This window comes from Spinacia oleracea, chromosome 5, assembly GCF_020520425.1.
Source record: "Spinacia oleracea cultivar Varoflay chromosome 5, BTI_SOV_V1, whole genome shotgun sequence".
In the NCBI taxonomy this organism is placed as follows: domain Eukaryota; kingdom Viridiplantae; phylum Streptophyta; class Magnoliopsida; order Caryophyllales; family Amaranthaceae; genus Spinacia; species Spinacia oleracea.
Window position 1 is genome coordinate 39,700,387 of NC_079491.1, and position 12,581 is coordinate 39,712,967.

Consider the following 12,581-nt stretch of genomic DNA (forward strand, 5'->3'; position numbering starts at 1 on the left):
ATGTCTACTTGTTCCAAGCTGAGGCCACGGGCCGGAACTACTTCACTGAAGACTGGCAAGCTGCGCCATTCACTTACTTTCCTCCGGCAGAGACTAAAGTCAATAATAAAACTCGGTCCAGAAGGATATATCAACGGAATATCAACCCACCACCCGTGGGAGATATCCCGGTTCGGCAAAATCGCGAAAACGCTCGGTCTAATACAATAGCCGATGTTATAGAATATCCCTTCTTGAGGCAATTGAAGAAAACTAAAGAAGGAATAACCATCTGGGATCTAATGTCTACTTCAAAAGTACACCGTGATAAGGTAATTAGGTCCCTTGACCACGTTTCAGTCCCCACCGACATCACTTCGGATTTACTAGTAAACCAAGTTACTGGGGACATAGAAGACCGGGAAATAGTCTTTACTGAAAAGGACTTACCCAAAGAAGGAAGTGCCCACAACAAGGAGCTTTACTTGGTGGTCGGATGCAAAGGACAAAACATCCCGCTCGGGCTAGTAGACAATGGCTCAGCTGTAAATGTCTGCCCGCTCCGTACGGCTCGATTCCTGGGCCTAAAAGATGCCGACTTTCATCCATCTAACCAAGGAATAAGGGCCTACAATAATTCCATATGAACGGTACATGGAAAAGTCAAACTTACCATCCAAACCGGTCTCGTAGCAAGAACTACATAATTCCAAATAGTGGACATCAAGCCCACAGTTAACCTCCTGCTTGGACACCCATGGCTCCACGACTTAGGAGGTGTAGCATCAACTCTGCACCATATGGTCAAGATAAACCATAACAGAGTAACGATAGCTATCCATGCTCCATCACTCAACGTCTGTTGTGCTATGATTGAAATCACAGGCAAAAGAGAAGACATGTACAGTTTCCAAATGGAAGAAACTGTACTAGCCATTGAGGCATACGATCCAACATTCTTGGATCCTCGAGCATCACAAATCATACCAAAAATGATGCTATCCCAAGGATACTTTTCAGGGATGCCACTAGGCGTAAGGGGAGGAGATATCACTTATCTTCCCTTACCTATGTTCTCCCCATTATTTAGTTTAGGTTACAAACCACAAAACGGAGATACCGACTTACGCAAAAGCCAAATGCGCCAAAAAAAAGTCCACCCTGCAACCATACCGGTTGACTTAGAACGGTATGTTTGTGCGGGAAGGAGAAGACTACCCCTGTTACGGTTTTCCGGAACCGTTTGTTAGTAATGGCGCCCAGAAACCCAGTTTCGAAATTTTCCGCGACTGCGACCTCTCAGTCGAGGCATCATACCTCGCCCTGTTTCTCGAATCAGCAACTATATAATATTTCTATTATTTTTAGAAAAATTGCTGGAACCTACAAAAACAAACAAAATAGATATTTTCTGTTTCCTACTCACCCGAGCCCATATCCGTGCTTTTCTATCAATCTCTAATTAGACATTTCGTAACTTTAATGAGTCAATTTAGCGAAACTGATTGCAAAAGAGGGGAAATCGGCCACAAGTCCTTTTCATTTCTTTATTTCCTAAAATTTAATCATTTGTATGTTTGATTATTTTCGAAAATGGATTTTTTTGTGCTTAGACCCATAAATGAGCAGTTCATAGAAGAGCGGGCTTTGCAATCACTGTTCGATGAATTGAAGCCATTCGAGGAGAAACCCGATCTTATCACCTTGGCACTGCAAGATGAGAGCTCGACCCGATCCAGTTAATTACTCCATCACCCTTTACTGCTGCAGAGACCAAGGAAGGTTGGTACTGATGAGCGACATTTATGTCTCTCTAAACCTTTATTTTCTTCTAGTTTTCGTTCTTATTTCCCCTTTTTATTCTATAATTTTGCTTACATTTTAGTTTTAATTGAATTCGTAGTGACTCTTTGTTTATTTCGTTTTTCCTTAGTTTTTATTTTGTTTTTATTTGATTTTATAGGATTTCGGATGGAGTTGAAAATGAAAATAAAGTTTGAGTGCAACTGCAGAACGGTGCGCTCGCACCCAGTTTTGGTGAGCGCGCACAAATGGAGCAAAGTTACAGGAACTTCTGATTTCTGCAAAAATAGCATTTCCAGGCCGGTGCACCCGCACCCACTTTGGCCGCGCCCGCACAAAAGTGTTCAGACTTGCAGGAACTTTTGAAAAATTCAGAATTTTCGGTGAGGGTGCGCCCGCACTTATTTGGCCTCCTTAGCTGGTTTTTCACTGTCAGTTGAACCGCACTGCGCCCCCTATGCCTCAAAGGCGCACGCCCGCCCGCACCTATTTGGCCGCACCCGCACCGAAGACGTTACTTTGGATTTTTTATTTTCCCTCACTCATCGATGCGCCCCACACCCGTTTTTGGCCGCGCCCGCACCGACATCCGGAATTCAAAATTTTTAGTTATTTTGTTCTTTTTAGGAAATAGTATAAATACTTATTTTTCCCCAAATTTTAGGACATTCCTTTTATTGTTCTATTTTCCAGATATTTGAAGTTTTAGAAAGAGAAACACTTAGCCTAGCTTTATTGCTTTGATAATCCAACTCAAGTGTAGAATCATTTGAAGCTTCAATTAATTTTATTCCTCTTTCATCCCTTAATTCTCATTATTTTTCTTCATCATTGCTTTTCAATATTGTTTTTGAATTTGTTATTTCTCTTCATTTTCATTGAATGTTAGAATTATAAGTTTGAATGATTGTTTTATTCTTAATTTAGTTTTCAATTCAATTAGCATGCTTAATTTCCTAATTCCAACTCTTAGCTTAATTTCTATTTCCATGTCTTATGAGTAGTTTCTTGCTAGGGGCATGGGTCATGCTTGGGAATTATTTGGGGAACTAGAATTGAATTGATGATGACTTTGTTAGAATGTATACTAAATTATGCTAATTGAATATGTGGCAATTAATTTGGATTCCTGACTTTATGGTTTTTCCGCAAGAATTATATTGTTCATAACCTTACATCTGATTATTTCTACTGATTTGGAAGACACCCCGATTTGGGGTGCCAACATCTTGGGTGAATTTTCTGTTAAATATGCTACCTGGTTAGCACATGGTTTTGATAGTTTACCACATAAGTGGAACTATAATTGGACTTGGAAAGTAGATATCCCTCCAAAAGTTGTTATTTTCTTATGGCAAATTGGTCACAATAGTATCCCAGTCCGAGACACTCTTCATAAACGGAATATCCTCCTATTCGATCTGTGTCCTCTTTGTGATACGTATATTGAAACAACAAATTATTTGTTTCTGCAATGCCCGTCTTCAAAACAAATGTGGGATCTCACGCTCACTAAGCCATGTCAAGATTATAATATACATAGCTAGTCACGACCTCCTTGAAACTCTTTAGCTCTTAAGGAAATACCCCAATACACTGTGCAAAATTATCTTTCTTATCTGATCACTCTAGAAGAAGAGAAATGATTGCATTTTAATAATGCAACTTTTAACCCTTTAAGAGTTTTCTACAAAGCAAACATTGTCTTTCACAAATGGCTTTATAGAATGCTTTTGGACCATCACCAACTCAAGGGAACCCCTTTCACCTCACACACCCACACCTCTCATTCATCACCACCTCCTCTCCTGGTTCGCTGGTATCTCCCCGCCCCAACGGGTACCTCCAAACTCAACTTTGATGGCTCTTGTAAATCTTCATCAGCAGCAGTAGGAATTATTATAAGAGATAGTTCAGGTCATTCTTTCTCCGCCTGTACTTATAACCTTGGCCACACTCAAGCCTTTATGGCTGAAGTTATTGCTCTTCAAAAAGGACTTCAAGAAGCACGGGTGACTACATATTCATCATCTTCAGATAGAGGGAAAAAATTTCTTATCATTAATGCGGTTAAAGATATATGGTCAACACCTTGGAAAATTCATAATATCATTGTCGACATCAAGCATCTTTTTTACCTTTTTTGACATGTGGGAGATCAAGTACGTTTTTCAGAGAAGCAAATTCAACAGCGGATTGGGTTGCAAATGTTGGTCATATGATTAGTGGATATATGTATGTAGACCCTACTACTAGCAAAATTTTATGTTCTATTATTTGTAGCGACTACTTAGGATTCATTCTCGTGCGGAGAGGCTCTTAAGTATATTTTTCTTACCTTTAAAAAAAATGTAATAGATAAGTCAAACTTATTGCATAACACTTTGTACAAAAACTTTATTGATAATTTTAATTGAAATCATAGGATGATATTAATAAATTGTTATAATAATCATTTGTTAATTATCAAAGTTGAATAGTTAAATATTACTTCATCCATTTCGTAATAGATGCATTATTTTGAATTTCTATGTTATGTATATACTAACTTTGATCATTAATATTTTAAGTGCATATTAATAAAAAAAAATAGATTTATTTATTTATGTTTAAAATATATATTTCCTCCTTTCCATAAATATCACACCATCTTGTTTTTCACACTAGTCGTAGTAGACCTTTTGTCATCTTTTGTGATTCATATCTAAAAGAAAATAAAGTCATGTGGGATCCTTTTAGATTCGTATCGATATATATTTTATAAATATAAACTTTTTAAAAAAATTCTTATGCATAATTTGAGATTTTAAGGGTCAAAGTACGTGTTTGAAAAAATAAATTCAACCATGGTACAATATTTAAGGAACGGGAAAAAGATCGAAATTAACCGAATAACAATTAAAAAACACAAAACACTCTTTACGTATTACTCCCTCCGTCCCTTTTTATTCTTTATATATTCCGTTTTGAGTGTCCGTTTCAATCTTTACGTTTTAAATATTTTCTTTTATATTGTAGCATAAATGTGCTAAACATTATGTTATAAATCGTGCAATTGATTATTTTAATTAATTAAAATCATTGGGGCACTAAACCTTTCACACCTTTTCATTGAGACATTTAAATCTCTCACACTTTTTCAGTGTCATATTTTGGATAAATGTGATAATTTTATCAATAGAAATAATTTGCATTATTTAAATAAAAAAGAATCTTTATCATCGTTAATTAGTTGTTAAATTGTATGCATGAAATCGAAATAAAAATAGAAAGAGACGAAAGGATCAAAATTAAATGAAATAATACTTCGCATAAAAAGTCAAAATGATAAAACTATTGTAAACTGCTGAAGAACAAGAGTCAAAAGTACTATAACTACTTTGTCAGCATAGACACGAATAACGGAACAGAGAAAGTATAATAAATTATTGGAATGATAATATAAACGGAAACAACCATCAAAAAAAGGTACCTATAGCAGCATTTTCTTTCATGTATCGTTTTAATTTTACATGTTTGTAATATGAGTGGCATAATTGGATAGTGCGTGCATTTTTGTTTCCAAAGAAACGGTTTAATCAAAATTTTGTGCCACTTGTCAATTACATATTCTATGGGCATTATGCCATTAAAGTGGCACCTAACACTCTCACCGCTAAAGAATATGATTTCCTTATAGGTTCAAAGCAAACATATCTGATCCTCTGTATAAAACAATAGCTTATAGATAGTTTTAAAGTTTGCGTAATGATTGTTTAATGTTGGAAATTAAATAATTAGATGGAAAAATTACTTTAAATAATCCAATCTTTCGACGATCTTCCGTTAATAATCCTACCTTTAGATTATTATTTAATAATTCAACATTTACACCCCATCCATTTTTATTGCACTCAACAGGTTACCAACTTGATATAGAAGGTTAGCAAGCTACGTGGCAGTGTGCTATTAGTCATTAATTATAATATTTTTTCCCCTTTAAATTTAACACCAGTATAACCACCATTTTTCCTCTTTCTCTACCTAGCCGGAAAAAATGGAGGCCTTCATCATCTTCCTAATTTGCTGCTTCGTCCTCTTCATTTCATCATCAGCGCAACATCATCATCATCGTAGTAGTCCATCTTCAATTAACAATATAAAGTCCCATGTAATTTGAATAATTCCACTTTTCTCCACACCCATGATCACAAAAACTGACCAACCATGATCAAACGAAACACGTTTCCAAGAAATTATCTTCTCATTCTTCCCTATTTTTTTCATTTAATCCGGAAATATACAATTCCCTAAAATAACAAAGCTAGGGAACAAACTCACGCAATTTTTCCTACAAATTAAATCCTAAAATCATCAGCTCATTGCCCAAAACTTTTTTAAAAAAAAATAGAGGAATCAGAAAATGACTGACAGCATTTCGATAACAAGCGCTAACTCTATCAAAGATTATGTTAGGTCAGATGGGTCAGATTCTGATTGACCAATTTGAATAACATCGTCCCAATTGAAGTTGTTCGTTGACACAGAAGACGAATTTAGGGCAGTTAAATTAGATATTGAATAACCTGAAATTTAATGAGTTTTGTTGAAGAAGATGATGGGGATTTTGAGAGGAAACAAAAACCCCAAAACAAATAGAACCAACAGGATCATTCCCAATTAACCCAAATTTTTTTAACTTTCTATTCATCTTTCCAGTTGGATTTCGACGCTTATATTCCTCTTTCTCTTTCTTCCTGAAAAACCCTTATCTATACCGCTCAAAACCTTGGTTTATCATCAACCTGAAATGGAAGACGTTCGACCTTTATGCCCTTCTAATTAAATTAGGTGCCTTTGATGGTGGTGGACGGTGGTGGGTAAACAAAGTATAACCTTTCTTGATTTGATGGTGGTGGACTGTGGTGGTTTTTTGTGGTGGGGCTTAGAGGGGGTAGGAGGAGAGATAAGAGAAGGCTGGGAGGGAGGAGAGAGAAGGAGGAGGAGGAAAAAAGTTTTTTTATTTTTATTTTTTTTCTTTTTAAAAAGTTGACCTTCTTGCCAGGTTTCGGTCATTCTGGTTCATTGAAAGTTAATGGGGTGCAAAGGTTGGATTATTAGATAATCATCTAAAGGTTGGATTATTAACTAAAAATCGTCGAAAGGTTGGATTATTTGAAGTAATTTTTCCTAATTAAATTAATACTCCATCCGTTCCTATATAAGTTTCCATATTGAAGGAATTTACAGTAATTAAGGAAAATGAAAAGTGTGTAAGACAAACAATGATTAAGAGTGTTTTTTGGGGGGAAAGGATAAAGTAGATAATTGTCTATTTGATAAAGTACAAATAAAAGTGTATATGGAGAAGGAAATGGGAAAGTGTAGAAGGTGTAAGAAAAAACAATCATGATTTGTGGAAAAAAAGGCGTATGTCCAAAATAGAGGGTGAATACTTATTAGGAAACGCCCGATTTAGAACTATGGGCATTTATTTAAGAACGAATGGAGTACGAACTACTCCCCCGTCCCTTTTTATTCTTTACGTTCTTTATCATGTATGCGATTTAATAACTAACTATTGTGGATAAATATTCTTTTTTTATTATTTAAATAATGTGAATTGCGTTTATTGATATGTTTTCATTTTTATTCACATTGGGAAATTTTGAGAGATTTAATGTTCTAATGGGAAAATGTGAAAGATTTAGTGCCCAATAAATTAGATTGATTAAAATAATCAATTGCACAATTTTTGACAAAATATTAAGAACATGTCTTTTACAATATAAAAAAATTATTCCAAACGTAAAGATTAATATGGGATATCCAAAATGGAATACGTAAAGAATAAAAAGGGATGAAGGAAGTATTTGATAACTGATTTTATTAATCATTTTATTGATTTTGGAACGCATCTACGTGTAAAGATCTGAGAAGAACATTACTTAATATATCCCTCTGTTTCGAAATAATAGAGACACTTACACATTTCACAACAACCAATTCAGATAAATGATTGAAAAATAAGGAATAAGTATGGAAAAGTAGAATGTAGTAAGAAAAGTATAATAAAAAAATCATGTTGAGTGGAGTGGTGTAAGATAACAAGAATAAGTAAAAATAGGTTGAGTGGAAATTTAAGGGTGAAAAGACAATATAAAAATAGATTGAGTGAAATGTTTTAAGTAAAATGAGAAAAAGAAGAATATGAATGCATCAAATATGATGAACCATATGCATCTATCGAAAAATAGAATAAAGTAGAGTATCTCTATTAATTTGATACACCAACTTATAAAAACCATCCCTATTATTTCGAAAAGGAGGGAGTACTCTGTAATATGTTTTAAAATCATATTTCGCCATTGTTATAGTCAGTATGGGGTTTCAGTGACGATTGTTTCCTAAAAGTAATACAACTACCTTCCAAATTTGTATTCCAATTGGACAACATCTGATACTCCAGCAAAAAGAATCATTGGACATATTTTCGAAAAAGACACCCTTTTACCATATCATAACCTCTAATAAAAAGTTATTCCCTCTATCCTTTTTTATTCTTTATGTTTCATATCATGCACGCGATTTAATGACTAATTATTGTGGATGTGATTCCTTCTATTTTTTATTTAAACAATGCAAATTATGTTTATTTATATTGTTTTCACTTTTATCCAAAATCTCACATTGTGAATATGTGAATGACATTGAAAAATGTGAAAGTTTTAATGTTCCAATGGGAAAATGTGAACGATTAAATGCACCAATGAATTTAATCGGTTAAAATAATCATTGGGCACAGATAGAATGTTAAAAACATAAAAGGAAAGATTATCAATGTAAAGAACAAAATAGGACACCTTAAAGGGAATACGTAAAGAACAAAAAGGGACGGAGGGAGTAATAAGGATAAAGATGAAATTTTACCAACCACTTCCTCCGTCCCTTTTTTGATTGTCGGCCCCATGGTCAAATTTCACTTTATTAAGTACGGTGATTAGGTATAAATTGTTTACATGAATTGATAAAATGGGCTCATGAGGAGAGAGATAGAGAGAGCAGTGGCGTAGCCACGTTGGTGCAAGGGTGGTCAACTGACCACTCAAAAAAATTAAAAATATATATGTAGCTGAGTGCTAAGAGACATGTTATAAACAAGAACTGGTCTATTAGGTGATACTACAAAAATCCAACTCCGCACATAAGACACAGGGTATAACTATGTGATAAACCTAAGAGACGAATTCTTTGAAACAACCTGCCTCTTAAAGTTTTGAGTAACAAATAAGCTTCAGTATTCGATTCAAATCTAAGAGACTAGTTATTCAAATATATGTTCTCTTAAATTGAGTTATTCATTTCACCATTTATATGAAACGCGTAGAGAAATAATTGTAATAATTTTGTAAGTATTTGATTGTAACATGAATATTTATTACTTTTGGGAAGATACATTTTTTTTAAGTATATATTGTGTGTTGTGGACGACGGTGACACAACACCCTAACAATCCTGGATACGCTACTTCTGACAACCATTAAAAAAATATTTTCTTCGCCATTGAGAGAGAGAGAGAGAGAGAGAGAGAGAGAGAGAGCAAATAGAAAAAAAAATTAATTTAAGGTATAGGACAATCTCAAAAGGACAGTCAAAACAAGAATATGGGGCAAACAAAAAGGGGAGGAGAGGACACTACATACTTAAGATGAAAGCCAAAAAGTTGAACGACTATTGGCATAATACTTCCTTTGTCTATATTTAATTTAGTTGTAACGTTTACCTTTTACACTATCCAAATACCTATATTAACTATCTTTGATTATTTTTATTTATAAACCATAGACATGTACTTGAAGGAAATAATGCCCTTGGTCCAAGTATGCATATAATGTTAAGTCTAATAAATGCGGTTCAGTATTAATTGACAAGTTAATAATTCAGTGAGATCAAGTGAGCTGAATGCCTAGCTAGAGGCCGCTTCAGTTCAAGTGGAATTAATGATATTAATCCACAGCTTACTCTTGACTGAACCCGTAGGGTCACACAAATAGTACGTAAACGGATCAAGTATTTAATGGCATTAAATACTCCATCTATGGATATTCGGAATCGACGGATCTTGGTTTCAGTGGGAGCTGAGATCGTCAAAGGCAAGCAAGTGAATACTCCGGAAACGATGATATTGTCGGAAACGGAAATATGGATCGTATCGGAAATATAAATATTATCCAAGTCGTAGATGTTGCCGGAAACGGAAACATGGTACGTATCGGAAAATATTATTGGAAATGGAAATATTACCGGAATCGGAAATATTGCCGGAAACGGAAATATTGTCAGAATCGGAAATATTATCGAAATCGGAAAAAAATTCCGGAAACGGAAATATTAAATATTTGTTCGAAACGGGAATTAATTCCGGAATCGGAAATATTAAATATTGTTCGTATCGGAAATGAATTCCGGAATCGAGAATTTAATCGGAAGCGCATCGTACGAATTAGCATCGGACGAGACTTGCTAGACGAAGGCCCAGCACGAAGCCAGGCCCGTGTCCAGCCAGCCAAGCGCCCAACACAACGCAGCCAAGGCCACGCCAGGCCCAGCGCAAGGCCAGGCCCAGCAAGGCCAAGGCACGCGCGGGCTGACGCTCGTGGGCTGCGAGCAGCGCCTGCTCGTGTGGGCCGCAAGGCCTGCGCGGGCTGTGCGGTACGCTCGTGGTCGTGCAACGTTTGTGTTCGATACGAATCCTAAAGCTGATGGAATTCGTTCATTGATTAAATTCTAATCCTAATAAAGATAGAATTAGTTTAAAAGAGTTTTAATGAAATTCTAATTAAACTAATTAGTATCCTAATAGGATTATAATTCCTTTCCATAAACTCTATGAATAGGTGCCTAGGGTCACATATTTACATTGAGAATTGAAGTATTCAAAGGTAAGATTTTCAAGAAAAAATCAGCCACAAACACTTACCTATTTAGCCGAAAATCCTAGTACCTTAATGGCGATTCTAGTTGGTCAAGCTTAAGGCGGATCCGGACGTGCTGTGGACTATCTACGGAGGGACGACACTTGGAGTCCTAAAGACTTGTTCTTGTTCGGTTCGGGCGCAGCTAGGGAGGGCACGCTACAAAGTGTATGCATCTGAATTATGCTAAATGATTATGTGTAAATAATATGTTTCCTGGCTTTATGGTTTTTCCGCATGATTTATGTTTATTCATATGTATCATAACCTAACAGTGGTATCACGAGCCTCTTATTATTTTCATAATCTAAATTGCATGAACATGGTTAAATTTTACAAATTTGAAAAGAATTAAAGGGGTGATTAATTTTCGTAAATTAATTGCAAATTGCGTTTATTTAATTATATATACGCAGTTTTTCGGCAGTTTCTTCGTTACTCATCCAAATCGAGTGATTTTTGTGTCAATTCCGCATGTAAAAGGCATTCTAAAATTTTGACAAAAACAATATTTTTCGGCCGAACCCAGAATTCCCAAATTCGAAGCCTAATTATGACTTTTCGGAGGTTTTAGTTTTTCGAACGCAAAAGTTTGTAAATTTAAGATGTTAAATTAAGTATTTGCGATTCTTGTTGATAAATCTTGAGTTTTTTATTGACCTACAGTATATGTTTAACAACTTTGAATGCCTAGACTTGTTAATTATACAACCTAATTTGTAATTATGATTAATTTGTTAAAATTCGAATAATTTAGAATTGATTTATTTTTCATAATTAATTAATAATTTAATTAGGTATCCATGATTAAAATCCACCATAAAAATTGTTAATTTATGTTAAATTTTAAATTTTTATGACCTATATTTGAATCCATGTTAATCGGAAATTAATTGATTAATAAATTTTCGATTTTTCGCCCTAAAATTATGAAATTAATATGATTTATTAATTTGTCGTTAATTTTAAATTAAAAATTTTAAATTTTTATGAAAACGCCCATAAATATTGCACGCACAAAGCAATGGAAGCTACGTGTTACCCTTAAGGGGTGTTGTATAGTGCGGACTAGCGACGACGAGCAAGGGAGCTCGTCGCCCGTGCGGTATGAATGCAGCGAGCAACGAGCTATGCGGCACGCAAGGCCCTGCGCCTAGGCGTGCGTGCAGGGCGATGGGCGAGGGCATGGGCACACAGCACGAGCACGATGTGTGTGGGCAGCAGTGCGCTGCGCCACGACGCACGAAGCTCGCCCAGGGGCAGCAGCCACGACGCAACACGAAGCTGCGCGCAGCGTAGCCCGCAAGGCTGCGTGTGTGCGTGGCATGGGCGTGGGTGCGTATGGCTGTGCGGGCTATGTACGACGATCAATAGGCACGGGGCATGGGCCTCGTAGCTCGATGGGGCTTGGGCGCAAGCCCAAGTGCCTCGTCTTGCAAAGTATTGATGCGTTTCGTTTTAATTTTAAATTTCAGTTCGGAAATAATTTTAATTAAATTTAAAATTAATTATTTAAATTGTTTTCTCGGATATTAATTTTGAATATTATAATTATTATGAATTTTAATTTATACTAATTATTTTACTAAAATTAAACCTTGAATTAATTTAAATTCATTTAATTCAACTGAAAAATAAATTAAATAAATGGATTCAATTATAATTTTATATGAGCTTTAAATTTTAATTAAATTTGTATGTTTCCGGTTAGACTAGAATTACATTTTTATGTTTAAAATTAGTAAAGCATATAAAGTTATTGGTTTAAGTGGGAGTATTTTTAGTCATAAACTCTTGATTAGGTCTACAAATCCTTTAAGGTAAAACAACTTGATTAGAATTAAT